At 48.4% G+C, this 22,840-nt stretch overlaps 1 long non-coding RNA gene across 2 annotated transcripts in view; it reads right to left on the reverse strand.

The window, feature by feature from the left end:
- LOC146839404 (uncharacterized) overlaps nucleotides 1-22,307 on the reverse strand; it is a 54,844-nt gene extending 32,537 nt beyond the window's left edge. The window contains exon 1 of one of the 2 annotated variants that reach the window (XR_014981071.1): nucleotides 22,149-22,307. This is a non-coding gene — a long non-coding RNA (uncharacterized LOC146839404). The remainder of the gene's footprint in view (nucleotides 1-22,148) is intronic. The other variant, XR_014981072.1, reaches the window with a different exon arrangement.
- Nucleotides 22,308-22,840: the final 533 nt, after the last annotated feature.

Genomic DNA, 22,840 nt, shown 5'->3' on the forward strand with positions numbered 1-22,840 from the left:
GCTGGAGTGAGCCGTCCACGTGGCCTTATGATGGGATTTCACCCTCTGCAGTTCTCACACGCACCTACACAAAAGCCACCCTCCCCTTTCAACAAACGCCAGGGCTTGATGTAGCTCATACAAAAGAGACAAACCAGCGCAATTGGTTAGTAACTGTGAACAGCTGTGTGGGTTGAACATGCAGAGGATATAGCGCTGTGTGCAACTTGCAGTTTGCATGGGCAGCTCCGCATTTTATCTTCTACAGATCAATGCACGTGCCTTTTAAGAAACATTGCCGGAGCACAGACCTGCAGTCCAAGCTCAAACGTTATCTCTTGGGTGATAAAAAGAGCGCCGGTCATGTAAGTGAAACAGCTACAATTTAAGGGTCAGGAGTCAGTTCAGTTTATGGCGCGTGCTGAAGAAATGGGCAGTGCCACTTCGTCGCCCCCTCGCCCTGGAATTAAGCAGCGCGCGGTGACTGTTTTCTGCCGTGTTTATCAGCGGCACCATTGCAGGACGGGGGTGTTTTGCATAAGCTGGGGTTAAACGCTATATGTACAGGTGCTACACATGTGACGTCAACGCAAAGCTGCTAAAACACGCTAAAACCCGGTGTATCAACTTCCTTGCCGAGGCCTGCGGTTTTAGGGCGAAGGCTGCGCTTTGCCGTAAATGCCTAAAAATAGCATTTTCCACCCACTCACTTTGCTGACTCGGATCACCCAAGGGGAACCATAACCCGCTCTATGGCACGCAACAGCTGTAATGCACACTGATCTGTACATCCCTTCACAAATAACACAAACAATAGGCACGCGGCAAAGGCAGCCAACTGTAGAGATCTGCGCGTGACTTTTGGGCCACATGTGCCAATGTATATAGGCTCGTTGTGCCTTTACCTTACAAAGTCGGTAGCATGATCATCTCTGGGACCTAGCTGGGAGTGTTATTGCAGCGCTCAGAATCCCAGTTATAGCGCTATGTGATAACTGACCGAAAAAAATATATTTAAAAAAAAAAAAGTTTTGCGACATTTTGCCTGCTTGCATGATAGGAATGGAGCAGACATAGTTTGTTCCATTCAATGTTAAGGAAATATATATATATATGTATTTTTACCTGAGCAAACATGGAGAGATTGATTGGGTGACACGTAGAAACAACTGCACGGGACATCTAGTGCTTAAAAATCGTTTTGGGTGCTTAATAGTGTTTCTTGACAACCAACTTGGGTCCATGAATACCTTTCTTTGAAAATATTAATAACCTGTTTTGTTTTGTTTGTGTTTTATACTGTGAGTGGGAAATACGTATTTTGCCCAAAACGTGGCCCACTGAATTCACATCTCCAAAGCGGGAAACTTCCATTTGAGCTAAATGGTACACAAACAAAAAGAGTAAATACATTTGCTCTATTTTTCTACCTGGCGCAAAACTACAGCTTTGATCTGATCTCTGTAGGCGCCTTCCCTACTTCGGCGAAACATGGTGTAAAATGTGTTTTTGACTTGTTTTGCTCCGGTGCAAAACTTTAAGTAGGGCCTAGTTCCACAGTGAATATTTTAACATTTGGGGGACATATCTGCCCACAAGTCAAATGCTTCTTGAATAATCGGTATTTAAAGACTAAAGAATGTCGTTTAAACAAGAGTTGCTGTCGTGTCTTAATCTGATTTCGTGAATAAATCGCCAAAGCCAGTAGCCACTTCCATGCTGAATTAGAAAACTCAGTAAGCCGAGCAACACTGACCGTAACCTTTGACTGCCACTTTTGTGAGCCGAGTGTGAAACTGTCATAGTGTTAAACATACTCAATGCCCCACGCCATTTAACGCTTTGGATCCTTCGGAGAGCAAATTTATTTAATCTGAGCTAGTAACTTTTTCTTCCCGACTTGCTTCATTCAAGTTATTTATTCATTGGCATTCATCAGACAGACAAATGACCTGCCAGACATTTCTTGTGTGTGGGGGGGGGGGGTCGACGGCATGTTTCACAATAGCAAGAATGTTTTCACCATCAGAATTCGGGGCATCCCTGGAAAAAAAAGAAAGCGAAGAATCCTTACAGAGTGCGATCTCTTATCTTTATGGGGCCATCTGTTTGAAACACATGGCCCCATAAAGATAAGAAACCTTTCGCGACGCACGAAAGGCAGACGAGCCCGTCCAAATGGGACGGCTCAAAAAGCCAAACGTAAACGTCATGAACAGCTCTTTTCAAATGGCTGGCCACCGTTTAGCATAAATGGTGACGCCAGCCAATGGAAAAGAGGGGCGGGGCTTAAAGCCCTTAACAGAAAATACCCCAAAACCTTAAATCTCGCCAGCGAGACTGCACATGTGCGCAGCCCACGCCAGCTGAGACCTAATAAACCACTCATAAAATTGTTTACTACAGAAGGTAGTTTGTCTGATTCAGCGAGATTAGCTAGAATGTCTATGAGGATGAAGGATTATATCTACAGTATTGTATTTGTCCCAGGGAAAGAAAACTTAATGGCTGACTGTTCATCCAGGTTGCCTAATCCGTTAGAGGTGTGTGAGGATGACCCATGGAATGATTTTAAAGCAGCTTTAATACATGATTCTGGTTCACCGGCCATTGAGCGCAAAGTTTGGGAGGATAAGCATCTCGAGGATAATGTCCTACTGGAAGTTGTAAAGTACATGACTGAGGGTTGGCCCAAGAAGGAATTGCTATCCAAGGAATGCAAAGCCTTCTGGGAAATCAGATCAGAACTATCTAAGGAAAAGGATATACTTTTTAGAGGTCGCAGAATAATTCCTCCAGTAGGCTTAAGAAATTGGATATTGGAGTTATGTCATGAAGGACACTTTGGTGTTCTGAGGATGAAGAATGTAGTTAAGGAATCCTTCTGGTGGCCTTGTGTCGACAAAGCTGTGGAAAAATGTGTTCGTAGTTGTGGTGTTTGTTCTGTTTCAGATAAAACTTTAAGTACACTGAGACCTCCCATGTCGGATGTTGATATTCCAAATCAACCATGGGAGAATGTTGCCATTGAATTGATGGGTCCTGTGGGTGAACTGCAGGAGTATGTAATTGTATTGATTGGCCTATTCACTAAGTGGCCTGTAGTGGATATTGTGGAAAAAGCTGACATCACAACGGTATTAGAATATTTGGATAAAGCCTTCTGGTCAGAAGGTATTCCTGCCACGTTTAAGTGATAATGGTGTGCAGTTAACTTCTTTGGCAGCCAAAACATATTTTACAAGAGTTGAGTGAAACACAAAACCACGCCCTTTACAACCCTAGTGGTAATGACACAGTTGAAAGGTTTAACCGTGTGGTTAAAGGTATAATTCAAGGAGAGGTTACCAAAGGAATGGATTATAGATTAGCCATCAAGAAAGCTGTGTGGGCGTATAGAATCACCAAGAATAATGTGGCAGGGTTGTCTCCATTTATGACGATGAGAGGTAGATCTCCTAGGTGCAAATTCAATCCTGGTTGGTTAGGTGACAGTACTGTTTTGGAGTGGTCGCCTGAAGTGGTGAAGGGAAGGTTGGTGGAAAATCAACAAAAGAGTAAAGAATATTATTATTTACGTAACAAGGTCAAGGTGGTTCGGGTGGAAGTTGGTGATTGGGTAAGAGTTAAAAAACCTGTAAAAGTGGCAAAAGGTGTAAGCAAATTCTTTGACCCAGAAAAATTGACTGAGGTTTTTAAAAATGCTGTCCGTTTCGAGAATGGGAAAGTATGGAATCTAAAACGGGTTGTAGTATGTAAATAAGGTCATGTGGAGTTGGATGAAAGAATTGACCCCCTTTGGTCTTCTGACATTAGTGGGCCAATCGGTGAAGACATTGGTGTACAAAATGATGGCGGTAGTGATCCAGTGGGTGAATGTGCCGATGTGGTGGATGGGAGGGTAGATGACAGCGCACGATGTGGAGTTGCTGGTAAATGTGGAAGGAAAAGGAATTTACCTGCATGGTTGAAAGACTTTCTTGTGGGTTGATCTTTTTTGTTTGTTTTTGGTCGTGTTGTTGTGTAATGAGGTGGGTGTTAGTTGTTACACATTTAGTTGTTATAAGGAGGGGGATGTGTTGTGATTGCATTCTCCTATAGAGTGCAGTGACACACTCAGGTTCTATTCTATGACCCTTCGTGTTCTATTGTAAGGTTCCAGCTCAGTACTGTTGCTGCTGCTGGACCTGGCACACCTGTTCCTGTACGTGGATTACTCATTAAATGAAGCTTGATAACTACAACTGTGTGAATATCTACTTTCCTTTCAGGGACAGCTATCTATTGTGCCAGTACAACCAAGTGTTTGCCTCCCTCAGTATCCCTCCGCAGAGTGGGCTGTTCTACTCAGGGACTGACGACTGTCAAAGGTGGTTGTGATGGACCCTTTTCCCCGGTCCCCAAACCCTCACGCACACCGCCCGGATTATCACCTCTACGGCGTTTTCCCTTCCAGGACACCCAAAACAGAACGATCACCAAAGCGTCCGTGACAACGGAGACCCCGCCCTTCTCTCTCTTACAGGGTCCAATCAGGAGTGACGACGGACCGGAAGGACTCGACCGGTGCCCCGGAAGTCCCTCCCCCCTGCGGACGGACGACAACAGAAAAGACGGAACTGCAGGAACCGAGAGCGTCGGAAGATCGTGGCAGGAACTCTCGACTGGCGATACGGAGGAAAGAGAAGACGGAAGCGGAGAACTCGAGGAGTGGTCCGAAGACTGGTGGAGTCCCCCGGAGGTTGCTGAAGAGCGGCCGTAACTCGGAGGAGAGTTACGGCGGGCGCGTGAGTACCTTCCACCATATCCTCAGCACGTTAGGTGCTCTGTATAAAGAAGTAACCCCCCCCCTCCTGTATATAGATTCCCTCTCTTTTGAAGTCACGTCCAGCCACCCTGTAAAAATATACAGCACCTTGCACTGTGCGAGTTCCGTTTCTCTCACGGTCCTTTCCGAGCACCCTTTCCTTTTCCAAGCCTCGCCCTTCCCCTTCTTCCCCTTTTTCCGCACGGTCTATTTCCACTTCACCACCTTTTGGTCTCAGGTACGGCACCTGCCTCGGAGTCCCAGCAGGACTAACGGCTCCTCTTTTCTTTCTCTTCCGGTCCTCCGAGGAGCAACCGCCTGGTCTACAATCCCCGGCTACAACCCAGAGTGAAGACGCCCGAGAAGCATCGACACCAGACGACCTCGGCTGGAGACCATTCCCCAGTTACCCCTACCCCTCTATCCAGTGTAATCGGAACTTGTGTTCATTAAAGACAATCACTATTGCCCACTACATCCGGCCTCCTCGTCTGTCATTCCAGCCCGCCACCCACACACGACCACAGTGGTCATAAGGAAGTTTCATGGAAGTGGGGTTGAAACAGTGAACAAACACCTTGTTAGCTGTGCCTCTACCAGGGTCTCTGCTTTTCTGGTCACCATCGACACTGTTGTAGTGTCATGAAGAGCATCATTAGCAGGGCCTCTACCTCTGATCATCCTCGCGACTAGTGTATTGTCACGACGAGCAGTATTAGGAGGGTCTCTACCTTTCTAGACACCCTTGATACTGGTGTAGTGTCATGAAGAGCATCAGTAGGAGGGTCCATACCTTTATGGTCACCGTTGACACTAGTGTAGTGTGACAAAGAGAATCATTAAGGAGACCTCAACCTTTCTGTTCACCATCGACTTTGGTGTAGTGTCACAGACAGCATTATTAGGAGGGTCTCTACCTTTCTGGTCACCATTGATACTGGTGTAGTGTCACGGAGAGCATCATTAACAAAGCCTCTACCTTTCTGGTCATCTGGAATCGTAAAGGGTGTCCATACCTTATGCTAACCCTTAGCACTAGTACAGCGTCACAGAGAGCGTCATTAAGGGGGTCTCTACCTTACTGGACACAATTGACACTAGTGTAGTGTCAGAGAGAGCATCATTAGAAGGGTCTCCACATTTCTGGTTACCCTTGATACTGATGTAGTTTCATGAAGAGCATTAGTAGGAGGGCCTCTACTTTTCTGGTGACAATCAACATTGGTGTAGTGTCACAAAGAGCATTAGCAGGAGGACCTCTACCTTTCTGGTCACTATTGACACTGGTGTAGTGTGACGAAGAGCATTACTAGGAGAGCCTCTACCTTTCTGGTCACATCAACACTGCTGTAGTGTGACTGTCATGGTCCGCCGTCCGAAGTCCTCGGGATTGTGCTGATGCTCAAAGGGGTCCACCTCTCAACTGCCCCAAGTCCGAAGAGCAATATACTCGGACTAGTGAGATAGTTAAGCGGGGGAAGGAAAGGATGAGGACTGCAGGGAGGGAGACCTGAGGGGACACAAGATCACAAGGTTAGCCCCTGCTGTCCATTCACAACACCCCACCTCCTTACACACAGCCCATAGTACTTATTGGATGCTATGGGGAACCCCCTACCTGAAACAAAGAGTGGATAACTGATACCCGAAGAGAGACGAGGGTGATTGCACACATCCGACACGAGACTATTGGGAAAAAAGAGAACATACCATAAACAGGGCACATGTGCAACGGTTCACTTACTGCGACCCACAAAGGCTATATCCTCCTCCCCCTCAACCTACCCAGAGGTAAGTACGGATCTGTAGATAGTGCAATCCAGCGGCTACTGACACACCCTCCAATGACTCTCTCTCCTAGGGAAATGATATATAATATGCAAATCAAAACAACGTGATTCAACAGCTACAGTACATTCATCTTCTGTACAGTGCTGCAATAATCCATAGGTACTGCTATAGCTGTTTCCACGGCTAATAGTACTGCACCTTACTCCACAGGGTTTTCTTTATGCCACTGATATACTGGAAAGCAGGGTATACCATAGAAGAGGGGCGCGCTGCGAGCACAACAATTCCGGACCAAAGACAGCCATACATTGGGGAGCGATATGTCAACACTAAGTCCCCCCGAGTATTGGTTTGGTTCCTGAACGCAGGAGATAATGTTCGAAACCCAGCAGGACTCCCTGTGAATAAAGGCAATGAAAGGTAGGGATACAGCGATCCCTCTGGAATCTCCTCTGCAAGGAGGCCTACGACTCCGTGGTCTCTTCTAACAGAGGAGTCTGAGGGGAGAAGAGCTGTTCCCCCTCTTTCTCTGTTGTTCCTCTGCAAGAGCCTCTACTGTGCCGGCTCGCCAACAGAGAAACGGAATACAAGCGTGCTTTAGGTGCAGGAGTTTTTTCGGGAGTCTAGTGCACCCAAAACAGCGGAGTAATCACGGGCGCAAGCACGCTCCTCTGCACGAGACGCCGGGAGGCTGTCTCACCAACAGAAGAACGAGCGAAGCGCCAGTGCCAACAAAGTTACCAAAAACACAGAAGCTTTCAAGGGCGCAAGCACGCTCCTCTGCACGAGACACCGGTAGGCTGTCTCACCAACAGAAGAACGAGCGAAGCGCCAGCGCCAACAACGTCACCCAGAACACAGACTTCCGTGTACTCACGGTACCGCACCAAAGCGATGCGGCCTCACACCGCTGGGTCTTCAGGAGGAACTGGCATTACTCGGAACGCCATCCGGGACGAGAATAATCGGCAGCGCTAGCTCTGTTTCGCTCGCCTATATCCGGTTCCCTGCGTAGCGGAGGTCACGTGTGACGCGACGCCGCTAGGCCTGTTGGGAATGTAGTTTTGAGAGGGTTCAATTGCTTCCTGGTTGCCCCTTGCGACTCCATCAGTGTTTACCGGGGCTGGGACCTGACAGTGACGAAGAGCATTACTAGGCGAGCCTCTACTTTTCTGGTCCCCATCAACGCTGGTGTAGTGTCATGAGGAGCATCATATTCTGATCATATGTTCTCACCCTACAGTTGCTGGTCTGCCCACTCTTCTACCTCTTACCCATGCCGCCTATACTTTCACCTTGGGCCAGGGGTCTTCACAATGGGTGGGCAGACCTTCTAGGGGGCCTCAAGCGATCCCCGAGAGGGGGGCACCTGCCCAGCCTCTGCCAAAAGAAGCATTATGCTGATAGCAGTGCTTTGTTTTCAGTAGAAACAAAATGAGATGCGGGAAGCCGTTCTTTAATGGGCCATCGCTAACATCTTTTGTCATTGATATCCTGGCTGGGAGTGTGTGTCACACGGGAAGAGATTCCAAATATTTACACTCAGCGAGTGCGCCCGTGCTCAGAGGAGTTGGACTCTGTAGTATCCTGCTCTTGTTAATGTTCTGCCATTTTCACCACCTGCTCAGCCAGTGTGGATGTGCTGTGTGCTGCATGGAATCCTGGAGTGATGATGCGTATTGGAATGTTGGGTGTCGGTGTGGTGAGGTGGCACAGTTGAGAATGGGCTGAGCGCAGGCAGGCTGCTCCTTGTGGGGCTGCATCACAGGAACACATCTACATGTAACAGACTTCAATAAATCTACTTAAACTACATCCTGCCTGCGTAGAACTCGTTACTACATTATTTTGGCGACGAGTTGGTGACTACCTACGTGTTACAACTGGAATTCAGGGACCTGGCTGTGAAAAGAGGACCTGAAGATGGAGTTTCATGCAGAGTCTACAGATGCTGGCAACGTAACGTGTACTACAAAGAGGAGGTATCCACAGAAAAGCAAAAGCGAGAAACCAAGATGTTCGTCACAGTACAACAAAGACGACAGGAAGAAAGCAAGATGTTCCTTTCAGAATAACGAAGATGTCAACGAGAAACAAGTTAAAATGAAGCGCAATGCCCTGCAGCCCCACCAGTGTCTTTCCATCAGACAGCCCCAGTCTAAGCGTTCTGCGCTCAATGACATTTTTGAAAGGTGTTTGGTTTTTCCTCATCAGTCTGTGGTAACCTCACTACCACTTACTGGCAGTTGTCATATCAACATATATATTTGCCGGTGAGAGGATGACGTTTCTGTGGAAGACTTTGCTGAATACTACATTGCACAAGTATTTGTATTACGCGTTGCACTGAACGCATGGATATTCAGTCTACATCATGAAGAGGATCATGCAGTGAATGTTTTCATGTCCTCTTCGTGACCCTTGGCAAGCTCTCAGTCAAGTTTGGCGTGCGCACTTGTATGGAGGTCACACACCATTATGCCATTGGATTGGTGTTTGGATTGTCTGGCAGTACGTGTCTTGGGTGCATTGCGGCTGACATACAGGATTGGGCAAACTACCTGTAGTGAAAGAGCCACTGTTGTGGTTGGGCACCCTATGATGACCTTCGCCTACCACCATTTTAACTGACTTTAGTGTGTAATTTTACCCTAGCCTTAATGTAGGATGATCCTACATATGCCTGCTTCTCTTCTGTCTTGTAATCTTGCTGTCTTTTAGTGGGAGCTGTCATGGAGTAGAACAGTACATTTATATTATAAGTGCTTACTATTGGCTTTGACATGGTCTCATGTCACCTTGTTTTCTGACTTTGACTATTGGCTTTGACATAGTCTTATGTCATCTTGTTTTCTGACTTTGCCTTGCTTCTGCGTGTACAGCAGTGCTTGAATTATAAGTGCTTACTATTGGCTTTGACATGGCCTCATGTCTGACTTTGCCTTGCTCCTGCACGCACAATAGTGCTTGCGATTCATATTCAAGGTCTTTCTGCTCCTCACTTGTTTTTCGCACCTCACCGACCAGAGTGAACTGGAATATTTTGTGGGAAGTGTCTGTGGGATGTGCAACTCTGCCGCGAAGTCAAAATACGGGAGCATGGCCCGCCTCCGTCTTGGCTTTGATGTAGACTGGTACAGCCAGCTCGGTTCTTTCTCATGAGAAGGGGGCAAGGTTTTCTAGAAGTTTTGCCTCACGTTGAGTAATGGTATTAAAGCTGGGAGCCTTCGGGGGCCAGGTGGAAGTTCACCACAGAATAGGCGTATTGCTGTGGAAGTGAAGGAACTTGAGTCCTGATTGAAACTCCTTCCTGGGCTTTTGACGGGCTTCCCAAGAGTTGGCACGGATGATGTAAATTCAATCGGTGAGGTGTTCCTAACCATTTTGTATATATTTTCTACTCTTTGCTACCTGTACATACTGCATTTTATTCTAATTGTTCATTGTAGTTAATTGATACTTGGTAATCTGCATTTATTGATATATTTGGCCTACCTTTTTAAACATTGCATTAATAAATTTCTGTGTGTTATTTTAAAAAGCACCTGAATTTGTCTTTTTGCCTCCAGAGTGGGAGTGCTGTGCAAACGTGTATTATTTAAAGGTGCAGTGGTAAATTTGCCTCCCAGGTGGGAATGCAGGGTTTGGGTGTGTCCTTTTAGTGAAAAGCACATTCATTACACTACCCTTGTGTGGCATGTTTGTTCACACGCTGTCTACATTGTGTGCTCTTGTACACATTCTCTTCACCTCTCCGGGGAACAGAAATCTTGAAAGACAGTAGGAGTGAGGTTGCTCTTGCGGTGTCAATCCACGCTTGTCAGAGTTTCATCACCCTCTACACATGGTTCGAGGTTAGTGCCTTAACATCATTTGTTTTCATCACAACTCAACGTCCGCCATTACTGCAACCATTTTAACCGTTATTTCGGTTGCTAGTCAGTGTGCCGCTGCTCGTGCTGCTTACCTCATGCAGAGAACCGCGCGGATCATCTTGACGCCTGAGGGATACTTTTTGGCGCCTGTGCGCGCCAAGAGTCATCCTGCACGGCGTCAGGTACGTGCTGCCATCTTACACTGCACTGTACATTCGTGAACAGTCAGTCTCGTCTTCAGGAATGGCTACACAGCGTTTTCTCTCTCAGTGTGCACCGAATTGGATCTCCTCTGTGGATCTTCTTGACGATCGGCATACCGACATCACCATTTCCTACTGCTGTTACTTCTTTAACACACTGTTAACAGCATGGAGGTACTTTAGCGCTTTGTGTCTCTTTCATCAGTCCATCAGTACCTTTGTACAACCTTTGAGCTGATTCATGTGAGTATTCCTCACAGGTGCTCTTATCAGTCAACATTTGGAATTATGCAGTTGCTGCTGGACGTATTTCTCTGTGCCAGTCTGCAGAACATTATACCAGTTGTGGGTATTTACAAATCGTTTGGGCATTCCATTTACATCTTGAGTCTTGGCTGGAACTATTAAGGTCACATCATTTCACCTATGCTTGTGACATTTGGCACTAATGGTTTTTGTGTTCAGTGACATTCTCTGGTAATGTGCCATACTCTGCTTTACATATTTTACATTGTTACACATACCTCCTGAGCTGCCCACTTATCCTGCATGGGATTGTTCAGTGGAATGTGGTTCACATTATCTTACATTTCTGGTCATTGGATACATACCTCTTCTTCATGGGTATGGGTTCATTGTTCATTTCCCATGTACATACATTACACTTTACTCTTCCCTTACATTAGGGACGGGAATGGGTTCCATCCCCATTCTCATATAGCACATTTGCCTACATGGGCTATTTACGGTTTCAACCTTCACACAGGGCATCGTTGTATGGGTCACAGTCCCATTTACACACATTTTCCCACCCTCAAGTCTTAGGGTAGGACATGGGTGTTAGTCCCATTACAGTAGCTCCTTACCCCTATAACCCGGGGTAGGTTTTGGGGGTCAGTTCAGTTTACAGTTGCTCCCTCCTATTTGTCAGGTGGTAGGCCATGGGTGTGTCAGGGGTAGGCCATGGGTGTTAGTCCCATTTACATAAGCTATCCATCCTTATGTCAGGGGTAGGTCATAAGCTATCCACCCTTATGTCAGGGGTAGGTCATAAGCTATCCACCCTTATGTCAGGGGTAGGCCATGGGTGTTAGTCCCATTTACATAAGCTATCCACCCTTATGTCAGGGGTAGGTCATAAGCTATCCACCCTTATGTCAGGGGTAGGTCATAAGCTATCCACCCTTATGTCAGGGGTAGGTCATGGGTGTGTGACGGGACCCTTGGGCGGGTTTCTCCCCCCCTTTCTTAATAAGTATTCTCAATGCTCTATGAGTGTATACTCTCTTCTTTATTGTTCTGCGTATGTTATCTTCACATGCGCTGAATAAAGTAAACAAAATCAGCCTATGAAAGGCACAGGGAGAGGGCTTACAGCTTGTGGATCTGCTACTGTAGGCTTCTCTGGGCGCCAGGTTCCTTCTTCTTTCCGTGTCAGGCACTCGCGGACCCAAATAAAGGAAAACAAAAAAATAGGAGAAACTCAGGCTATCTGTTTCCAAGGCTCAGAACACAGGGAGGGGAAGTGTATACTGTCACCAGAGCCCTACTGTCGGTGTGGTGCCTAATGTGCAGGGGATGTTTGTGAGTTATTCGTGGGTGCCCTTCATGCGTGTCCACAGCCCCTTTATCAGTGAAGAATAAATGCCCGGCATTTGCCTGCTTCCACGAGCCTCCTGGGCCGTGGCGTTGGGAGACCCAGTCTCCTCGTTGTCCGGGAGAGTAGTGGTCTCATGGGCAGTGCTCCTCGAGCTGTCGCTGTCTTCCTCGCCTTCCACTCAATCAGTAGGCAGGTCCCGTGGGATGTTTCTTCTGCAGCCGGCGCTGGTTTCTTCCTTCTCGCTGTCTGCTCCGTTCGTTCCCAACTCTTCGCCTTCTCTCGCCTCCGACTCCCGCACACCACCCGTCTCTTCCGCCTCCCAGCAGTCCTTTCTAGCGGCTACGTCCGCCCAGCCTCCCGAGTCAGCTAGACCGCTGACTTCACTTCCTGGTTTTTCGGCAGCGGCCATATTGGATTGGTCGCCGCCGCTGTCGGATGGTCGTACACAATCACAGGGTGTTAGTCCCATTTCCACAAGCTATCCACCCTTATGTCGTGGGTAGGTCATAAGCTATCCACCCTTATGTCAGGGGTAGGTCATGGGTGTTAGTCCATTTCCATAAGCTATCCACCCTTATGTCAGGGGTAGGTCATGGGTGTTAGTCCATTTCCATAAGCTATCCACCCTTATGTCAGGGGTAGGTCATAAGCTATCCACCCTTATGTCAGGGGTAGGTCATAAGCTATCCACCCTTATGTCAGGGGTAGGTCATAAGCTATCCACCCTTATGTCAGGGTTAGGTCATAAGCTATCCACCCTTATGTCAGGGTTAGGTCATAAGCTATCCACCCTTATGTCAGGGGTAGGCCATGGGTGTTAGTCCCATTTACATAAGCTATCCACCCTTATGTCAGGGGTAGGTCATAAGCTATCCACCCTTATGTCAGGGGTAGGTCATGGGTGTTAGTCCCATTTCCATAAGCTATCCACCCTTATGTCAGGGGTAGGTCATGGGTGTTAGTCCCATTTCCATAAGCTATCCACCCTTATGTCAGGGGTAGGTCATAAGCTATCCACCCTTATGTCAGGGGTAGGTCATAAGCTATCCACCCTTATGTCAGGGGTAGGTCATGGGTGTTAGTCCCATTTCCATAAGCTATCCACCCTTATGTCAGGGGTAAGTCATAAGCTATCCACCCTTATGTCAGGGGTAGGTCATAAGCTATCCACCCTTATGTCAGGGTTAGGTCATAAGCTATCCACCCTTATGTCAGGGTTAGGTCATAAGCTATCCACCCTTATGTCAGGGGTAGGTCATGGGTTTTAGTTCCATCTTCCCGTACTAGTGTTACTTCATTACCCTTACACTGGGTGTGTCTTTTTGGGTTTTACTCCCATTTCCAGTATTCACGTCACTATCCTTTACATTATCTATCCCCGTTTGGGGAACTGTTTTGTTTTAGTCTATGCCTGGACTTTGCCTAGACTTTGCTGTTCAATTACTTGTATTATTTCTGATTTTGAAAATGGGGGAGGATGAGTTATACTGATTGTATTTCCTTCTTTTCTTCTCTGTTTTCTCACTTGTTCAGTTCTCCTTGTGATGTTACATTTTCTTTTCATCCGTGGAACCTGGACTATAGTTTGATTGTTGTTCTTCCTTTGTCCATAGCCTTTCCCTCATTGTTGTGTGTTTCGCTTTCTCTTATGTTCTAGAGGAGATCCCTTCTCCTCTACTCTGTGTGGCTGGGTGTAAAGCCTGTCTTCAGTTCGTATCGTGCTATGTCTTCCTTCCCTGCATGCCTTCCTGGCCAGTGGGTGTGTTTGGGGGTTGCCTTTGGTGCGTTTTCATCCATCTGCTTATTTGTGGTTTCTTTTGTCTTTTCACTTTATTCTACTTGTTTGAAACTTTTAGATAGAGAGGATGGTTCATATTCTTTTGTGTATATTTATCCAGTATTTCCTTTCCATTTTCTTCCACCCATCTCTTCGCTCTTTCCTATTTGTTAATTTCTATTACATTTATTCTGTTGCATTAGTGTTCCTCTCATGTATCCCTTCCCCGGGTTCTTATTGTTATATCTTATTTAAGATACATGACTTAAGCATCTGTTGTATAAGTAAGGGGGATATGTAGTATTCTGCTCTTGTTAATGTTCTGCCATGTTCACCACCTGCTCAGCCAGTGTGGATGTGCTGTGTGCTGCCTGGAATGGTGGAGTGATGATCTGTATTGGAATGTTGGGTGCCTGTGAGGTGAAGTGTGAGAGTTGGAGGTGGGCGGAGCAGCAGGCAGGCTGCTCCTGGTGGGGCTGCTTCACAGGAACACATCTTCATGTAACATACTTCAATAAATCTACTTAAACTACATCCTACTTTGGGAAGAGGTGTGGCGCCGCGGCCAGGGAGACTGACTCCGGAATCTGGGGATCACTGTGCGAGCCCCGGCGCCGGCGGCAGATTAGCCCAGCACCATGTGACTCTGGGCAATAGCTTGCTTAATCTTCCTGACGGCCCCCAGCGCCTAGAGACCCTTACACGTGATTGTTCGCGCTTTACAAATGTGGATTATTATTATTATTACCTGCGTATACCTCGTTACTACAGACTCACACTCAGCGAGTGCACCTGTGCTCTGAAGAGTGGAATGACACAGTGAGTACACCCGTGCTAGGAGGAGTAAGACTCACACTCACTGAGTGCACCTGTGCTCTGAGGAGTGAGACTCGCACTCAGTGAGTGCATCCATGCGCTGAGGAGTGAAACTCACACTCAACGAGTGCACCCTTGCTCTAGGGAGTGGGACTCACACTCAGTGAGTGCACCCATGCTCTGAGGAGTTAAATGACGCACTCAGTGAGTACACCTGTGCTCTGAGAAGTTGGATAATACAGTGAGTGCAACCGTGCTCTGATGAGTGAGACTCACACTCAGCGAGTGCATCCGTGCGCTGAGAAGTGAGACTCACACTCAGAGAGTGCACCCATGCTCCAGGGAGTGGGACTCACACTCAGTGAGTACACCCGTGCTAGGAGGAGTAAGACTCACACTCACTGAGTGCACCTGTGCTCTGAGGAGTGAGACTCGCACTCAGCGAGTGCATTCGTGCGCTGAGAAGTGAGACTCAAACTCAGAGAATGCACCCATGCTCCAGGGAGTGGGACTCACACTCAGTGAGTGCCCCGTGCTCTGAGGAGTGAGACTCACACCCAGCGAAGGCACCCGTGCTCTGAGGAGTGAGACTCACACCCAGCGAAGGCACCCGTGCTCTGAGGAGTGAGACTCACACCCAGCGAGGGCCCCCGTGCTCTGAGGAGTGAGACTCACACCCAGCGAAGGCCCCCGTGCTCTGAGGAGTTAGACTCACACTCACTGGGAGAGGTGTGGCGCAGCAGCTAGGGAGGCTGACTCCAGAGCGCGGGGCTCGCGGTTCGATCCCCAGCGTCAGAGGCAAATCAGCTCAGCATCATGTGACTCTGGGCAATAGTTCACTTAATCTCCCTGACAGCCCCCGGCGCCTTGAGACCCTTACGGGTGATTAGTTCACACTTTACAAATTCCAGGGTTATTGAGTGCACCCATGGTCTGATGAGTGGGACTCGGCCTCAGCGAGTGTACCCCTGCTCTAAGAAGTGGGACTCATTTAGCAAGTGCACCCGTGCCCTGAGGAGTGAGACTCACACTCAGCGAGTGCGCCTGTGTTCTGATGAGTGGGACTCACACTCAGCGAGTGCGCCTGTGTTCTGAGGAGTGGAATACCGCACCTAGTGAGTACACCTGTGATCTGAGGATTGAGACTCACACTCAGCGAGTGTACCTGTGCGCTGAGGAGTGAGACTCACACTCATAAGCATACTCAGTGAGTGCACCATGCTCTAGGGAGAGGGACTCACATTCAGTGAGTACACCCATGCTCGGAGGAGTGCAACTCACACTTAGTGAGCGCACCCATGCTCTGAGGAGCGGGACTCACACTCAGTGAGTGCCCCATGCTCTTAGGAGCGAAACTTACACACAGCGAGGGCACCCGCGCTCTGAGGAGTGAGGCTCACACTGAGAGAGTGCACCTGTGCTCTGAGGAGTGCGACTCGCACACAGTGAGGGAACAGGTGCTTTGAGGAGTTTTCCATGCTTTGTGAAGTGGGATTCATACTCATTGAGAGCACCCGTGCTCTGAGGAGTGGGATGATACAGTGAGTGAACCTATGCTCTGAGGAGTGGGATGACACAGTGAGTGAATCTATGCTCTGAGGAGTGGGACTGACACTGAGCGAGTGCACCCGTGCTCTGAGGAGTGGGATGACACAGTGAGTGCACCCGTGCTCTGAGGAGTGAGACTGACACCGAGTGAGTACACCCGTGCTCTGAGGAGTTGGATGACACAGTGAGTGCACCCGTGCTCTGAGGAGTGAGACTGACACCGAGCGAGTGCACCCGTGCTCAGAGGAGTGGGATGATACAGTGAGTGAACCTATGCTCTGAGGAGAGGGATGACACAGTGAGTGCACCCGTGCTCTGAGGAGTGAGACTGACACCGAGCGAGTGCACCCGTGCTCTGAGGAGTTGGATGACACAGTGAGTGCACCTGTGCTCTGAGGAGTGGGATGACACAGTGAGTGCACCTGTGCTCTGAGGAGTGGGATGACACAGTGACTGCACTCGTGTTCTGAGGAATTAGACTCACATTCAGCGAGTGCACCTGTACTCGGAGGAGTGGGATGACCCAGTGTGTGCACCAGTGCTCTGAGGAGTGAGACTTACACTCAGTGAGTGCACCCGAGGTCTGAGGAGTGAAACTCCCACTCAGCCTGTTCACCCATGCTCTGCGGCGTGAGATGACACACTCAGTGAATGTATCTGTCCTCTGACGAGTGGAACTCACACTCAGCAAGTGCACACCTGCTGTGAGGAATGGGACTCATACTCATTGAGTGCACCTGTGCAAAGAGGAATGGGATGATACAGTGAGTGCACCTATGCTCTGAGGAGTGGGATGACACAGTGAGTGCACCAGTGCTCTGAGAAGTGAGCTGACACTGAGCGAGTGCACCCGTGCTCAGAGGAGTAGGATTATACAGTGAGTGAACCTATGCTCTGAGGAGTGGGATGACACAGTGAGTGCACCCGTGTTCTGAGGAGTGAGACTGACACTGAGCGAGTGCACCCGTGCTCTGAGGAGTTGGATGACACATTGAGTGCACCTGTGCTCTGAGGAGTGGGATGACACAGTGAGTGCACCTGTGCTCAACAGAGTGGGATGACACAGTGACTGCACTCGTGCTCTGAGGAGTGAGACTCACACTCAGTGAGTGCACCCGTACTCTGAGGAGTGGGATGACACAGTGTGTGCACCAGTGCTCTGAGGAGTGAGACTTACACTCAGTGAGTGCACCCGAGGTCTGAGGAGTGGGATGACCCAGTGTGTGCACCAGTGCTCTGAGGAGTGAGACTTACACTCAGTGAGTGCACCCGAGGTCTGAGGAGTGAAACTCCCACTCAGCGTGTTCACCCGTGCTCTGCGGAGTGAGATGACACACTCAGTGAATGTATCTGTCCTCTGATGAGTGGAACTCACACTCAGCGAGTGCACACCTGCTCTGAGGAATGGGACTCATACTCATTGAGTGCACCCGTGCTAAGAGGAATGGGATGATACAGTGAGTGCACCTATGCTCTGAGGAGTGGGATGACACAGTGAGTGCACCCGTGCTCTGAGAAGTGAGCTCACACTGAGCGAGTGCACCCGTGCTCAGAGGAGTAGGATTATACAGTGAGTGAACCTATGCTCTGAGGAGTGGGATGACACAGTGAGTGCACCTGCGCTCTGAGGAGTGAGCTGACACTGAGCGAGTGCACTCGTGCTCTGCGAAGTGAGACTCACACTCAGCGAGTGCACCCGTGCTCTGAGGAGTGGGATGACACAGTGAGTGCACCTGTGCTCAACAGAGTGGGATGACACGGTGACTGCACTCGTGCTCTGAGGAGTGAGACTCACACTCAGCGAGTGCACCCGTACTCTGAGTAGTGGGATGACACAGTGTGTGCACCAGTGCTCTTAGGGGTGAGACTCACACTCTTTGAGTTCACCCGAGGTCTGAGGAGTGAAACTCCCACTCAGCGGGTTCACCCGTGCTCTGCGGAGTGAGATGACACACTCAGTGAATGTATCTGTCCTCTGACGAGTGGAACTCACACTCAGCGAGTGCACACAAGCTCTGAGGAATGGGATTCACACTTGGTGAATGCACCCGTGCCCTGAGGAGTGGGATGACACAGTGAGTGCACCTATGCTCTGAGGATTGAGACTCACACTCAGTGAGTGCCCCCATGCTCTGAGGCGTGGGATGATGCACTCAGTGAGTGCACCCATGCTCTGAGGAGTGGACTCACACTCAGTGAGTGCACCCATGCTCTGAGGAGTGGATTCACACTCAGCAAGTGCACCCATGCTCTGAGGCGTGGGATTCACACTCAGTGAGTGCACCCATGCTCTGAGGAGTAAGACTCGCACTCAGCGAGTGCATCGTGCTCTGAGGAGTGGGAAGACGCGCTCAGTGAGACGTGAGATGTCTGACGAACCCACCGAATGTACACAACGGATCAGAACTCAGTGCACACTGTGCATTCCCAGGTGCGTGTTTGCAGTTGTCTGACCTCAGTGTTCTATATGTTGCAATCCTGGAAGTTGTCAGACCGGCTCGTCCTCCGCCCACCTGAGTCTGGCTCACGGCCACTCTCTGCCGCTGCCTTTGGGATACGAGTCCCTGTGGCTCTCGGGAGGCTGTGGGGGCTGACCACACCGCAGACACACCTCCCTGGAGATACCTTCAACAAGCCGCAGGATGCTCACCTGCGTGGGGTGGGGCCTGGCGATGGCGCCGTCGTCTCCATGGTAAAGCCACGGCAGGCTGGCTCCAGTCCGGGGGCCTCGGGAGCGCTGTCCTACAGCGGGCTGGAGGCCAGGCCTTCAATGGCAGAGCAGGCTGGACTCGCTGCTTCATGGCTGGGAGGGCTGGGGTGGAGTCAGTCACATAGCTCGCAGATGCAAAGGGAGGCAGTCACATCTCAGTTAATGCATAAGGGATGAGAATGTCTCTTCGCAGGCTTATATGCTAGAGGGGGTTTTATAAGGCAGGCCCAGCCCTTCCACCTTGCAGGGCAGGGCCCTCTCTGGACCCCTCCTACCTTCACAGCGACCGAGTGCAGAGATGAGAATGTCTGACTCTCACATTCCTTTACCTGAGTGATGTAATGGCCATTACTGCAGAGACAGTGAAAAGCAAACCCAATGCCGTGCCTAGAGGTGCTCACACACTCACACAGACCTCATCCAGTGAGGGGGGTATTCACACACAATTCAGGACCAGAACCCCCCCGCCCCCCTCCGTTCAAGTGGCCTGAAGTTTGACCCCAAGGCCTGGAGGTGGCTGAGGGAACCGGAAGTGCCTGGAGAGTAGGGGTGGGCGTAATTTGCATAGTCGCGCTACGCAAAGCTCCGTGAAACTGTAAAAAATCCCCGTGAGCATGCAGAAATTCAGCGAACATGCAGAATTGCTTCTTCTGCCCGTTCGCGATGCTTTTTTCCTGTTTGCGAACGCTGTTTGCGTGCTCGGGGGGGAAATATCTTGCGAACGCGCATTTTAAAAAACGCGAACAAGCAAAAAATTCCGCGAAGCCGCGGATCGCAGAATTTTTGGCAATTCCGCATTCTCTGCGGAATGCGAAATTACCCAAATTCCGCGACTGGAACAGAATTTACAGCCCAGGCCTACTGGAGAGCGGCCAAGATGCACATAGCGTGCACAGTTCATTTAAATACATTTAAATTTTGTTGTATGTTAGAAAAATAACTTTTCTTCCTCAATACCAAGCAAGATTGTCACATAAATCCTCTCAGAATGTCAGAGAAAGAAAAGAAAGTAAACACCGCACAGCAAAGGTGATGAGATAAGAACAAACTTTAAAGGCCTGTTTAGAGAAACCAAGCACTCGGGGAAGAATACACGGAGGGATAGCGAAAGGGTCGAATGCATTTTCAGGAAAGCTTTTAGAATGCCCACAAGAGTTCTTTGCTTAAGCAGACAGCTGTGCTGTCAGGTCGACTTTGACCTAAAAATCATTACCTCGGCTCTCAACATGGAGAGCATCTTTGCAGAAGTTTTCAAAGACGTTCTAGTGGATCAAAAGAGCAGGCACCCTCTGCTCAAAGAAATGTGGAGTGTGGGGGTGGAAGTAAGTGCCCCCTACAGGGGCCCAGCGTCTTCCAGGCATTTCTCTCCAGAGGGCGATGTCCAGCACACAGTATAGGAGGGGTGGGGGCAATGCCACGCAATCCGCACCAAAGTAGGGCCTCTGGCACCTCTGTTCCCAGAGCCCCCAGCAGGTCTTCAGGCCACTCAGGTGGAGGGGGGCAGTCCTGAATAATCAGAGACCCCTCTAGATGGTCGAGGTCTGTGTGAGGGATTAGGGAGCCCCCTGTGACTGGAATTGGACTTTGCGTCTCACTTTCTCTGCTATAACGGCCATTAGGATGCTGAGATGAAGCAGTGAGTCAAACATTCTGATCACCACACTTGGTCACTGAGAAAGCAGGAGGACTCCAGAGAGGCTAATGCCTCAGAAAGTCTGGAAGGGTTGGGGCCTGGCTTATAACAAACTCATAACATACATGCCAACAGACCCGATTCAGTCGGGAGTCTCCCGACTTCCTTAAGCCCAAAATGGCTTTATTTAAGCTGTTGCCCACTTAAACCGCTTCTGCTTCAATGTAAGTCAGTGGACAGGAAAATTCCCCAACTTTCTTTTTAATCTCCCTCTTTCCTGTTCCAAAATGAAATCTTTGCAGATATGTAACTGTCAAGTTTTCATATTGATCATGTGTGACATTTCAATGGTTTCTTTGTACTTATGAGTGACATTTACTGACAACTGTTTGACACTTAGAGTGGCACATCCTCTCGAGTAAAACCACTTAGAGTGACGGGGCCGATTCACAAAATCCTAAATTGACTACTTTTGGTATTCATAAAAGGCATTTAATAGTCTTAAATTAGGATTTTGTCTTAAATTAGGATTTTGTCTTAAATTAGGATTTTGTCCTAAATTAGGATTTTGTCTTAAATTAGGATTTTGTCCTAAATTAGGATTTTGTCTTAAATTAAACTTAAGACCAACTTAAGTTTAATTTAAGAAAAAATCCTAATTTAAGACAAAATCCTAACTGAAGACAAAATCCTAATTTAAGACAAAATCCTAATTTAAGACTACTAAATGCCTTCTATGAACACCAAAAGTAGTAAGTTTAGGATTTTGTCGTAAATTAGTTCTGTAAATCGGGCCCACAGTTTCTCACGAGTAAAACCACGCAATGAAGTGCATGGAAAGAGATACATATCATTCTATAGAAGGTTTGCACTACGTACAGTCTGATGGCATTTTACTAAAAAAATATATTTTGCCAGCACTTGCTTTATATTAAACACAATACCTGCACATTTTCTGGAAGCCTTTTTCATATTGTGTGTCCAGTAATAAAATAATGACTTTTATATTCACAGTGCTTTCAGTCACAGGTTGGGACCTTTGTAGCATTATAAATACACAAGTCACCATCTCTCCTCCTCCCGCCACCCTCCCAGTGAACTGGTGTATCCTCCCTTTACTCTCTGGTTACTTACACACACACAAGCACACACACACCACACACACACACTCACACACAGACATGACCAGTGATTGCATTAAACAGTGATCTTTCAGAGATCATTTCCTAACATTTACTTTAACTCGCACTTCTTTCATATTGAGGCGTGCGCACCGTTATTTTATATAGAGTTATTTGAAGGTGAATGACCAACAAAATGACAGAATATAAATATATATTCTCAGTCTCTTTTAACTAAGTCTTGGACTCCGCCTCCAAATGTGACTCTGACCCCCCAGCTGTACTCACCTGGTGACAGTGATTGGCGGGCTCATGTGGGTGTGCTGGGGGTCACCGGGCTGCAGACTCAGGCACCTGCCAGGTAAGCCTCCTCTTGGCCTTGGGGGTGGTCTGGCAGCGCTATCACACTGAAGCTCTCGGCTCCTCTCAGACCAGCTCTGCTTTGCCTCCAGTCCAAGTCGCCCAGCCCGTCTTGCAGGTCTGCGGGTGTCATCACGCTGGCAGGTCCTCTGTGGTTTATTTTAACCAACTTAGAATACAACTAAACGATTGTTAGACGGGAAGAGGAGAGAGAAATTCAGGAACAGAGGATACTGTCTCCGTAATTCATTCATGTACACTTCAAAGGTATCCTATAGCCTTGCTGCCTGAAGACTTGAGATGTACGTCATGGCAAAGTATATGGTATAGACCCATGTGGATAAAAACCATTAGGTGTTGGTTTAAAGCCCTCACCTACTCTAGCAGTGGCATGCGTCATCATCGGGTGCATCCTGGCCCATAAAACCTGGATGGACACAGCCATATTCAAGGGAGCACTTTGAGATAGTGGTCCTTGGTCTTCTAAAGGAGTTAAAAAAAAACTCAAATCACCCAGATATCCCATTTTAATAATGGGTGTTTGTGGTATGGAGAAAAAATATGTGTAGGTTGCTAATGGGGTATGATGTCCCTACACCCTTATCTGCATCAACATGTTT

This window comes from Triturus cristatus, chromosome 4_1, assembly GCF_964204655.1.
Source record: "Triturus cristatus chromosome 4_1, aTriCri1.1, whole genome shotgun sequence".
Taxonomy (NCBI): Eukaryota; Metazoa; Chordata; class Amphibia; order Caudata; family Salamandridae; genus Triturus; species Triturus cristatus.